Raw genomic sequence first — 13,525 nt, 5'->3', positions numbered from 1 at the left:
TCATGTATTTAATTGATTCTTGATTATATATGCTTTACTTCATTAATTGTTAGGGTTTTTCCTCTATACTCTATGTATGCTTTGTTTAACTCATTCAATTGCATGATTATTGATTTTGTCACTATGGACACATATGAGAAAATCTAGAACTGGTGAAATTCTCCCGGAAGCAATATTACCTAAACATAAGAATAGGAGGATCGGTTGCCTTTAAACTACTGTGCAAATGTAATGCATGATTAATTGCTAGGGAGACAAGACATTGTGAACTAGTAATTAGGATTAGTTTTTCTTCACCAAGACATCGGGTTTAAGGTAAATTAGAAAGTGACATTAACATTAATGAAGAAAGATGAATTCATAAATACATGAGAGTGGATAGGATAAGTCGGAAATCCCAACAACATAATCATTCCATATTTTACATCAATCACTTTTGCATCTTTCAATCCAATTGATCAACACTTGCATTCATGTTTATTTTTCGCAATATAAACACAATTATTTTGTTTACAAGTCTTATTTAATCAAGAAATCACATAACTGTTTAGGCCGTGAGTCTCTAGGGAAACGATACTTGGTCTTACCATTTATTATTACTTGATACGATTAGGTACACTTGCCGAAGTGTTAACAAGTTTTTGGTGCCGTTGTTGGGGACTCGTGGTTTAAATATTCTATTCATGTGATTATTGATTTATTTTGACTTGATTTTTTTTATTTTTGTTTTATTTTGTTTAAAATGCTTTTTAGGGTTTTGTTTTCTTGTGTATGTAGGGTATAATTCGGACTAGAAGCAAGAAAACAACAGAACCTTTTCCATAAGGATTGGACGAGAGTAGAAGGAGAAGGAGAATTCGAACATCTAAAGAATTATTTCCTTCTCCGGAGACACTTTTACAACCCTCACCACAAAGATCCGACCAGAGTACTGAAGAGATGGCGGGAGAAAATAATGACAGACGCACTCTGGTGGATTACACCAGTGTTGTTGGCCCTCATCACTTTAATAGCATTGCAAGACCGAGGGTCAATGCTACAAACATGGAGGTGAAATTGGCGTTGATGCAATTGGTGAAGAGCAACCAATTTAATGGACTGTCTCATGAAAGTCCATATAAGCATCTGACTACATTCAACGAGATTTGCAACATTGTAAAGATCAATGGTGTGCCGGGTGAAGCTATAAAGCTAAGTTTGTTTCCTTTCTCATTGGGAGGCAATGCTAAGGTATGGTTGAATTCTTTCCAGGAGGATAGCTTTACTGAATGGGAAGCTGTGGTTTCAAAGTTTTTGAACAAGTACTTCCCACAGTCCAAAATCAACAAAGGAAAGCAAGAAATTTCCTCTTTCAGGCAAGGTATGGAGGAGATGTTAGGTCAAGCATGGGATAGGTACAAAAGCTTGTTGAGAAAGACGCTTACTCATGGCTTTGATGAAGCAACAATAATAATTCTTTTCCTTGGAGGTCTTGGTTCATAAACCAAATTGATGCTAGATGCCTCAGCTAAAGGTAATATCAAGTGTAAAACTTCAGAGGAAGTCTTCAAATTGATAGACAACATGGCTACTAATGACAATGAGATGCATAGTGAAAGAGGAGCTCCACCTCAACAAAAGGGAGTCTTACAATTGCAATCTCAAGATTCCTTGGTTGCACAAAATAAAATTATCACTCAACAGTTGGAAGAAGTGACAAAGAAACTTTCTCTATTACCACAAGAGATATATAATGTTTCAATGGTTCAGTGGCAGCAGAAACAATTGCAGCAACAACCTACTCCAATTGAGAAGACCACGAAGCTTGAGGAAACCTTCCAGCAATTCATGAAAATGTGCTTATCTTATTGTAAGAATATAGAGTCTGTGTTTAAAAGCATGAAGATACACATTGGGCAATTAGTCAACAAGATGGAGAGTTGTGAGAGGAATGCAAAAAGTAATCTGAGGGAAGAGTGTAAAACCATTGTTACTAGAAGTGGCAAGGTGTTAGATGAGAGAAAAATAGAGAGAAAAGAGAAAGAAAATGTGAGTGAGGAAGTGGTAAGTGAGAGGAAAAAGAGAAGTGAGGGAGAAAAAAAGAATGAAGAGGTAGATGAGAGAAAAAAAAGAAAAAGATTGTGAAAAACCACTTTCTTATCCAAAGACTTATTTAAGGAAGGAGAAAGAAAAACAACTTGAGCGGTTCATGGAGATTTTTAAAAAACTAGAGATTACCATACCTTTCTCTGAAGCATTGCAACAAATGCCTTCGTATGCAAAGTTTTTGAAGGAGCTCCTCACGAAGAAACAAAAATACATTGAAAAGGAGACCATTGAAGTGCAAGGTAATTGTAGTGTAATCATACAAAAATTATTACCTCCTAAGTTTAAAGATCTAGGAAGCTTCACCATTCCGTGTACCATAGGAGAGTTGGAAGAACATTGATTGATTTGGGAGCTAGCATTAATTTAATGTCACTCGCTATGTTCAAAAGAATTGAAGGTTTGGAACTCAAACCTACTAGAATGACACTCCAATTGGCGGACAAGTCTCTTAAATACCCGTACGGGGTGGTTGAAGATGTGCTGGTGAAGGTAGACAAATTTGTATTTCTAGTGGATTTTGTCATAATGGAGATGGAGGAGAATGGAGATGTGCCTCTCATCTTGGGGAGACCATTTATGAAGACTGCTAGAGTTTTAATTGATGTGGAGAATGACAAGCTTAAAGTAAGAGTTCAAGATGAAGAAGTGAATTTTGATGTATTCAAAGCCATGACACACCCTAAAGATGATAAAGCATGTTTCCAATTTGATATGCTTGGTCAAGTTTGTATGGTGCAAGAGAATATGGTACGTTGTTCTTTTTCGTTAGAAAAAACTCTTATTGATGCCTGTGATGACTTGAATGAAGAGGAAGAAAAATTATTTGATGAATGTATTACGGATTTAGAGACATTGAAGGAGATCCCAGTGGAGGAGGCTAATTTTGAGATGATTGATACCAAAGAAGAAGTCAAAGAAAAGAAGTTAGAGTTAAAGATGTTACCATCACATTTGAAATATGTTTTCTTAGAAGAAGATGGAACGAAGCCAGTCATCATTAGTAATTCTCTACTTCCTGAAGAAGAAGAAAAGTTGGTAGAAATATTGAAAGCCAACAAAGAAGCTATTGGGTGGTCAATCTTAGATCTCAAAGGTATAAGTCCAACTTACTGCATGCATAAAATATCTATGGAGGATGACTATAGACCAAGTGCTCAACCATAGAGAAGGTTAAATCCTGTGATGAAGGAGGTGGTTAGAAAAGAAGTATTGAAGCTTCTTGAAGCTGACATTATATATTTGTTAACACTTGGCAAGTGTACCGAATCGTATCAAGTAATAATAAAATGGTAAGACCAAGTCTCGTTTCCCAAAGGACTCAGGGCCTAAACAATTATGTGATTTGTTGATTAAATTAGACTTGTAAACGAAATCATTGTGTTTGAATTGCGGAAAATAAACATGAATGCAAGTGTTTGATCAATTGGATTGAAAGAAGCAAAAGAGATTGATGTCAAATATGGAATGATGATGTTGTTGGGGTTTCCAATTTATCCTATCAACTCTCATGTATTCAAGAATTCATCTTTCTTCATTAATGTTAATGCCACTTTCTAATTTACTTTAAACCTGATGTCTCGGTGAAGAAAGCCTACTCCTAATCACTAGTTTACAATGTCTTGTCTCCCTAGAAATTATTAATTCATTACATTCGCACAGAAGCTTAAAGGCAACCAATCCTCCTATCCCTATGTCTAGGTAATATTGTTCTTGGGAGAATTTCCTCAGTTCTAGATGCATCTATATGTGTCCATATAAATAACATCAATGATCATGCAATTGAATGAGTTAAACAAAGCATGCATAGAGTATAGAAGAAAAATCCTAACAATTAATGAAGCAAAGCATATAAAATATAGAACCAATTCAATACATGAGAGTTTCAAAGGACCCCAACAACAATGAAGGTTTAGTTCACCATAGTCATGGTGAAACTAGATGAAAAATAATGAAAGAATAAAAGATAGAACCCTAGAACTTGAAGAAAGGAGCTTCCACATCCAAAATCCGCCTCCAAGGGGTGAAGAAAATGTGATTTCGCCTCTTTCTGTCCAAAGATACTAACCCTAGGTCGACTAAACCCTTATATAGTTTATTAAGAATTATAGAAAATAGGCTCAAGCCCAATTAAATGGCGCTCAACGGCACTTTTGACGCTCAGCGGTAAGTGCGTTTCTTCATAATGACGCTCAGCTGTAGTTTTAGCCCTCAACGGTGACTGTGGTGCTTCAGAACGCCGCTCAGCAGTAAAAGTGGCGCTGAGCGGTGACTGCGACTCTTTTTATGTGCACTTTTACTTCCTTTTCCTGAGTCCAACTCCTTACTACTTCAACTTCTTTCATCTAATTCATCTTAATTCCTGCCAAAACAAGGAAACCAAGCATAAAACCCATCTAACTCTCTTATTTCCAAAACATAAGCAAAAGCATGATTTCAAGCTATTTCTAAGTCATAAAGGTTGTTTTTCATGTCAAAATTAAGTATAAAAATAACAATTTTTCAACCGTTATCAATATCCAATCTCTGACAGTGAATGAGTGAGTCCAGTACAGGTAGTGCCAAAGAAAGGTGGGATGACAATATTTTATAATCAGAAGAATGAGCTTATTCCTACTAGGACTGTTACTGGAGGTGGATGTGCATTGATTGCAAGAAGTTAAATAATAAGGCCACTAGGAAGGATCATTTTCCCCTTCCTTTTATGGATCAGATGCTGGAAAGATTGGCAGGTCATGCTTTTTATTGCTTTCTAGACATATATTCTGGATACAATCAAATTGTCGCAGATCCAAAAGACCAAGAGAAGACGACATTCACATGTCCATTTGGTGTATTTGGTTACAGAAAGATGTCATTTGGGTATGTAATGCTCCAGCTACGTTTCAAAGGTGTATGCAGGCAACTTTTGCGGATCTCATAGAAAAGTGTATTGAAGTTTTCATGGATGATTTTTCGGTGTTTGAAAATTCTTTCCACAAGTGTTTGGCGAATCTGGATATTGTCCTAAGAGATGTGTTCAAACGAATCTTGTGCTTAATTGGGAGAAATGTCATTTTATGGTAACAGAAGGAATTATGTTAGGTCACAAGATTTCTGCTAGGGGGATTGAAGTGGATAAAGCTAAAGTAGAGGTCATTGAGAAACTTCCACCACCAACAAATGTGAAGGGAATTAGAAGTTTTTTAGGCCATGCTGGGTTTTATAGAAGATTTATTAAAGACTTCTCAAAGATTGCCAAACCATTGAGTAATTTGCTGGTTAAAGATGTACCTTTTGTGATGAATGAAGAATGATTAAAAGATTTTGACGTCTTGAAAAGAAAATTGGTTTCAGCCCCAATGATTGTAGCTCCAGATTGGAATCAGAATTTTGAATTAATGTGTGATGCTAGTGATTATGCAATAGGTGTTGTGATGGGTCAAAGAAAAGAGAAAGTATTTCATACTATCTATTATGCAAGCAACGTTTTGAATGAAGCTCAGTTGAGTTATGCCACCACAGAAAAAGAATTTCTTGCTATTGTGTATGCTTTGGAGAAATTTAGACCTTATCTCATTGGGTCTAAAGTGATCATCTACACAGATCATGCAGCTATAAAGTATTTGCTAACCAAGCCGGATTCTAAGCCACGACTGATTAGATGAGTGCTTTTATTACAAGAGTTTGATGTGGAAATCCGTGACAAGAAGGGAAGTGAAAATGTAATCGCTGATCACTTATCTAGGTTGGTTAACAATGAAGTTACAAGCAAGGAAGCTAAAATTTGGGAATCTTTCTCAGATGAAACACTCATGTATATCCAACAAAGGTCGTGGTTTGCTGATATAGCTAATTTCAAAGCTGCAGGAGTAATCCAGAAGATCTCAATTGGCAACAAAGAAAAAAAAATTTACATCATGCCAAGCAGTTTATTTGGGATGATCCTTACTTGTTCAAGATTGGAGCTGATAACCTTCTGAGGCGGTGTGTGACAAATGAGGAAGCAGAAGGAATTATCTGGCACTGTCATGATTCACATTATTAGGGACATTTTAATGGAGAAAGAACAACAAAAAAAGTTCTTGAGTAAGGATTTTATTGGCCTACCCTGTTTAAAATAGCTCATAATCATGCTAGAAATTGTGATAAATGTCAAAGGAATGGGGCTATTTCAAGACGTCATGAGATGCCATTACAAGGCATTTTAGAGGTTGAAGTCTTTGATTGTTGGGGTATTTGTTAACACTTCGGCAAGTGTACCGAATCGTATCAAGTAATAATAAATTGTAAGACCAAGTATCGTTTCCCTAGAGACTCACGGCCTAAACAGTTATGTGATTTCTTGATTAAATAAGATTTGTAAACGAAACCAGTGTCTTTATATTACGGAAAATAAACATGAATGCAAGTGTTGATCAATTGGATTGAAAGATGCAAAATTGATTGATGTAAAATATGGAATAATTATGTTGTTGGGGTTTCCGACTTATCCTATCCACTCTCATGTATTTATAGATTCATCTTTCTTCATTAATGTTAATGCCACTTTCTAATTTACCTTAAACTTGATGTCTCGGTGAAGAAAGCTTAATCCTAATTACTAGTTCACAATGTCTTGTCTCCATAGCAATTAATCATCATTAAATTTGCACAGAAGCTTAAAGGCAACCGATCCTCCTATTCCTATGTCTAGGTAATATTGCTTCCAGGAGAATTTCCCCAGTTCTAAATTTTCTCATATGTGTCCATAGTGACAAAATCAATAATCATGCAATTGAATGAGTTAAACAAAGCATGCTTAGAGTATAGAGGAAAAACACTAACAATTAATGAAGTAAAGCATATATAATCAAGAATCAATTCAATACATGAGAGTTTCAAAGGATTACATCGTTTCCCCAACAACAATGGAGGTTTAGTTCACCATAGACATGGTGAAACTAGATGAAAGTAATGAAAAGAATGAAAGATAGACCCCAAAAAGTTGAAGATCAGAGCTTCCGCATCCAAAATCCGCCTCCGAGGGGTGAAAGGAGTGTAATTTCGCCTCTTTTTGTCCAAAGATATGAACCCTAGGTCGACTATACCCTTATATAGTTTAGTAAAAACACAGAAAATTGACCCAAGCCTAAGTTAACAGTGTTCAGCGGTAGGAACTGCGCTCAGCACCTTTGCATCTTTCAATCCAATTGATCAACACTTGCATTTATATTTATTTTTCGTAATATAAACACAACGATTTCGTTTACAAGTCCTAATTAATCAAGAAACCATATGAATGTTTAGGCCATAAGTCTCTAGGGAAACGATACTTGGTCTTACCAATTATTATTACTTGATACGATTCGGTACACTTGCCGAAGTGTTAACATATATAAATGAGTATGCTTCACTAAAGGTGTGCCCAACATGTGGTTTATCACAGTTTAAGAAAAAAGAGTATGCAAATAATTTTGATGAAGACAATGATGGTCTACCTTCTAAGGTGATGTGGTACTTGCCTATAATACCTAGGTTAAAACGATTGTTTTCCATTAAAGAAGATGCGAAGAACCTTAAATGGTATGTTGATGGAAGAAAGTGTGATAATCTTCTTTGACACTCAGTTGATTCCCCACAATGGAAGAATATTGATGAAACATTTCCAGAATTTTGTATAGAGCAAAGAAACTTAAGACTTGCACTTGCTATTGATGATATGAACCCTTGTGGGAACTTATGTAGCAATCTATCTACTTTGTTGTGCATGAAGAAAAAATATATGATGTTGTTTGTGATGATATCTGTAAGATCCGGATAAAATAAAAATATCTTTTATTCTTATATTTATAATTTTTAATATTAAATATTTAATTATGGTATTTTATTGGGTGATAAAAGTGTTTAGGGGTGGTATAAAAATTAATTAATAATGGTTTTTATTTTAAATTTTGGAATAGGATTAAATAAGGTTTAAATATAATTAATTGTGCTATTATTTCAACGTGATAATATTGTCCCAATGGTATCTGTGTGTGCTAATAACCTCTTCCACTTTGAATCATAGATCGAAACACTTTTCACATTGCATATCTGCATGAATTCATCGATTACACTATGTGCATAATCTGTTAAAATTCATCAGATATCGGTATATGCTTAACAGAGACAAAACAACAATGTTTTAACCGATTAAATTAATTGTATAATCGATTAAAACACGTTGTTATGTCAGTACATGTTTGCTAAGTGCATTGTAGTGTTCTTAATGGAAAAAGTTTTCAAAATTGCTTAACTATGGAACTTAACCGATTACATTAATTCCTAATCGGTTAAATTGCGTTTTATGTGAAAACCTTTTCCTTGGAAAGCCATAACTATCAATAACGGTCATATTTTGAATGTTTTGGCTTGTATGATATGTTGAATTGATTACATGCACATTTAATCTGTTAAATCCTGTGCAAATGCAAAAATGTTAAAGTATAAGGAAAAGCTTAACAGATTACATTAATTGCTTAATCGATTAAAATGCGTCAGAGTTGAAAAATCTATAACTATAACTATGACAACACATAGTAAATAAAAGCACATGTATATGTATTGTGTTATATATGTGTTATATGCTTATATGCTTACTATGAGATTTGTACAAGCATAATTGTGAACATATCATGTTGATTATTGCATACTACTGTGTTGGAAATGTGAATATAGTTGTGCATGCATAATATAAGTTTTGAAATGGAAAAGCCACATGCACCAAGCATATCTGCATGACTAAATCGATTACAATGGTGTGATAATCAATTAAAGTCATTAGATTGCTTAAGTTTTAAACTCTGGCAAAACAATAGGTTTTAAATCGATTACGTTAGTGGGTAAATCGATTAAAACTTGTGGGCTGCACAAATCTTTTTCAAGTATGCTGTGATGGATTTTGAGAAGAAAAGTTTTCAAAAATATACTAAGTGTTAAAACTTAATCAATTACATGCATCTTGTATTCAATTAAGTTTGTTAAAGATTTGGAAACTATTTCATTTCTTGACATAACGGTCAAAACGGTCATATTTTTAAATATATTGACCAATCATTAATTTCAAATCGATTACATTAATTGTGCATTCAATTAATGCTTTGACTGTTGTTAATCTGTTACAACTGTGAGATGAAATTTATAAGATTAATAGCATAATCGATTTAAATGCGTCTAATTTGACTTATACTATATATAGACGCATGATTTGAAATTTTGTAAGATAATTGATTTTAACACTTTTATATTTGTTTCAGATAAATGCTTTAAAGTTTTACAGAAGAAAAAAATGCTCCAAGAAACAAGAATTGTCATGGTGAATAAGTCTTGATGTTTTCTTGAGAAGTTGGATTGATAGATTCAAACTGTCTGATCATTCTGCACAACAAAGGTGCATATTGCTGGATCAGGAAGCTATTGCAAACGCTTTAGTGTTTCCTATGGTGTATACAGGAAGAAGAACGTGTGATTCTTGACTGCAGGAGAGGATTGTTCTTGCTGCTAGTCTGTTGTAATTCGCTATTTTTGATTAGTGAGTTAGAGAGGTTGTTTACATTTTGACGAGTGAGGTCGCTGTAAAAACCTTGTTGTAAAAACTCAGATCTTATAGTGCAATTGGCTTTTGGTCTAAGGTTGATCGGAAGGACACTGGATGTAGGCTTGGCCGAACCAGTATAAAAACTCAGAGTTTGAATCTTCTTCTCCCTAACTCTCTACATTTAATCGATTGCATATTACTTGTATTCGAATACATATACTGTCACATTGCATACATTTTTACTTGCGATTCAAGAAAAGTTTAAAGACTTGTAGTTTTGCGAAAAAGATTTCAAAAGCAATCATTTTTATACAACACCAATTCACCCCCCTTCTTGGTGTAAGAAACGAAGCATATCTTTTTTAACATTTCATAATTAACTTGATTGTTGAGTTTTAATTGCAGGAGCGTCTTGATTTGCTGAAGAATCAAAGATTGCTACATTAGAAAGAAATCCATAAAGATTCTTGCAAAAACATTGTGCTTACACATTGTTGATCAAAATCTGCACACCAGGTGTACTCTACTGTGATCAGTGTTCATCTACAATCAAGGTTTATTGTGTCCCTGTTGCTGTGGTCAGGAAGAGATCTTTGTGAAGTTCTATTATTTAGAGTTGGGATTGCTCTAAGGGTGACAGAAAATGAGTGATCTTTCTAGGTTTGCACTAAAGTTGATATTGAGGTTGAAAGGAGAATACATTTCAGAGGATTGTTCTCTATATGTCTTGCTTGTAAGAACTCTATCAATATAGTGGATCCTTTAATCTAAGGTTGATTGAAGGAAGACTAGACGTAGGCAGTGGGCTGAACCAGCATAAACAACTGTGTGAATCTCTCTATCCCTTATCCTTTGATATATTTCATATTCTTGTTTGATTGCATTCCAAGAAAACTTCAAAGATTTTAAAAAGCTTTTTAAAGAACAATTTTTTAAAGGGAAAAACCAATTCACTCCCCCTCTTGGTTGAGACAATTGGCATAACTTTTTCTACAGTACATATTACATTCTTTCATATCAATTCATTATGATATTAATATATTAACCTATGTTTCAAATGCTTCAAATTTTTTAATTAGAGTTGTTGTTAACGGTTGAAAATACTATTATCTGTGATATAATTTTGATACTAAATACACTCTTTTTCTACAAACTTGCTTGGAATCATGTTTTTCTGTTAAGTTGTGTGAATAAGAGAGTTGAGGTTGAATTTGATTATTTTATGACTAATTCCCTTTGTTTTGATAGAAAATGAGTTAATATGGAATGCAGGGATAAAGTACTAAGGAGATAGAGCTCAAAAAGGTCTAGAAAAAGCACCAGAAGGAAGGAAGCTCGAGGCTTGGGCGCCCTTTTCGGAGGCTTGAGTGCAGCAAACCAACTCGCTGCCCGGGCGCCCCTTTTTGGGCGCTTGAGCGCCAACAGCACAAAGCTTGGGCGTCCTCTAGAAGGCTTAAGCGTAGGAAGTGTCGCTCATCTCCCAGGTGCCCCTTTTGAGGCGCTTGAGCAATGGACGTAGAAGGCTTGGGTGATCTCTTAGAGGCATGAGCATGGAAGACCACCGCTCGTCGCCCGGGCGCCCTAAGTGGGGCGCTTGAGCGCCATTCTCCCCAGGCTTGGGCTTTGTTTCTGTTCTGCTTCCGTTCTATTTAAAGGACCCAGGCGTCCTAGGTTTGGTATCTCTAGCTGGAGCAGTACAACAACACACTCTTCCACTCTCTGAAGACGGATTTGGATGCGAAAGCGTCCTTCCTCTACTTTTAGGGTTTTGCTATCTCATGTTTTTCCATTATTCATCTAGTTTCTCCATGTTTATGGGGAACTAAACTCTATTTGTTGTTGGGAGATGATGTAACCTTGTGAAATCTCATGTATTTGAATTGATTCTTAATTCCATACGCTTTTTCATTAATTGTTAGAGTAATTCATCTATGCTTATTACATACTTTGTTTAACTCATTCATCGCATGATTTATGAATTGCATGAGTGTCGGGATGTTCCTTACAATTCAGGTTCTTGTTGAATTCTCCCAAGAGTAATATTTCTCAAGGATGAGGGTATGAGTCTTGGTCGTCTTAAGCTCTTGATCTTCACATTTAATCACTAGGAATGCTAGGAATTGCATGAATTGATGGTTAAGGACAGGCTTATTCGCTGAGGGATCGGGTTTAGGTGATTTAGTAAGAGACGTTAAGATTAATGCATAAAGAAGAGTTCTTACATACATGAGAGGGAACTTGGTGAAATCTAACCCCAACAACATACTCATCTCATTATAAACAACATTCGTTCATCTTTGTGTTACTCTGCTATTGATCAAACTGCATTCATATTTAATTTTTTGTCTTTGCATCTTAAACCAATGATCTCATTTTATTTAAGTCTTAATTAATCGAGTCATCACACAACTGTTTAGTGCCGAGACTCTTCTGGGATACGATACTTGGTCTTACCATTTTATATTACTTGTGCGATTTGATATACTTGCCAATCCATCAACAAGTTTTTGGTGTCGTTGCCAGAGACTCACGGTTTAAACTATTCTATTTGTGTGATTCTTGATTAACTTTGACTTTATTTTTGTTTTTATTTTTTATTTTTTTTTTTGTGTCATTTATTTTTGCTTATGTGCTAACAAATGTTTTAGGGTTTTGTGTCTAGTTTATGCAGGATAAAAAGTGTTGAACCTCTTCTTGAAGAGCATGAGACTAGTAGGAGGCCGCTAAGAAAGATATTATCTACAGTACCTTCTCCAGAAAGAATTTCACAAGCCTTACAATCTGATCAGGAAAGCATGGATAACAATGCTGGCAGACATACTTTAGCAGATTATGCAACAGTTGTTGGCCCTCATCACTTTAACAACATTACAAAGCCGAGGGTCAATGCCGCAAGTATGGAGATGAAGCCTATGTTGATCCATCTAGTGAAGAACAACCAATTTAATGGACTGTCAAGTGAAAGTCCATATGAGCATCTGGAAACTTTTAATGAAATCTGTAATACTGTAAAGCTGAATGGAGTGTCAGATGATGCTATTAGATTGAGCTTGTTCCCTTTCTCATTGGGAGGAATTGTTAAATTGTGGTTGAACTCTTTCCCTAAAAATAGCTTGACTGAGTGGGAGGATGTGGTTGCAAAGTTCTTAAACAAATACTTCCCATAGTCAAAAATCAACAAAGGAAAGCAAGAAATCTCTTCTTTCAAACAAGGCATGGAAAAGACATTAGGGCAAGCATGAGATAGATACAACAGCTTGTTGAGAAAGAAACCTACTCATGGTTTTGATGAATCAACAATAGTCATTCTTTTCCTTAGAGGTCTTGGTTCACAAACCAAATTGATGTTAGATGCCTCAGCTGGAGGCAATATCAAATGCAAGACTCTAGAGGAAGCCTATGAGTTAATTGAAAACATGGCTACCAATGACAATGAGATGCACAGTGAAAGAGGAGCTCCATCACAATCTAAAGGAGTTCTACATTTACAATCTTATGATGATCTGCTTGCTCAAAACAAGATTATAACTCAATAACTGCAGATTTTGACAAAGAAGATTTCTCAGCCACCAAAGAGTGTCGGAATGTCTCATAAGTTCAACAGAAACTTTGTGAACAATGTGGTGGTGATCATATCAATGGTCAATGTGATGTGCCTGAGAATATCAATGAAAAAGTTAGTTACATGGGCAACCAATTTCGTCCCAACAATTATAATCAAGGGTGGAAATCTCATCCTAGCATGGGACAAAGTCAGTTTGGGCAAACTGGTGGACAAGTTAATAGACCACCAGCAACTATAACAGTGGCAACAACAACCCTCTCTAACTGACAGAACTACAAAGCTTGAGGAGACTCTCCAACAGTTCATGCAGGCAACCCTTTCCACTCAGAAAAACTGAA

The sequence above is a fragment of the Vigna umbellata genome, chromosome 2 (assembly GCF_029865625.1).
Source record: "Vigna umbellata cultivar VRB3 chromosome 2, Vumbellata_1.0, whole genome shotgun sequence".
Lineage (NCBI taxonomy): Eukaryota > Viridiplantae > Streptophyta > Magnoliopsida > Fabales > Fabaceae > Vigna > Vigna umbellata.
This window is presented reverse-complemented; position numbering follows the sequence as displayed.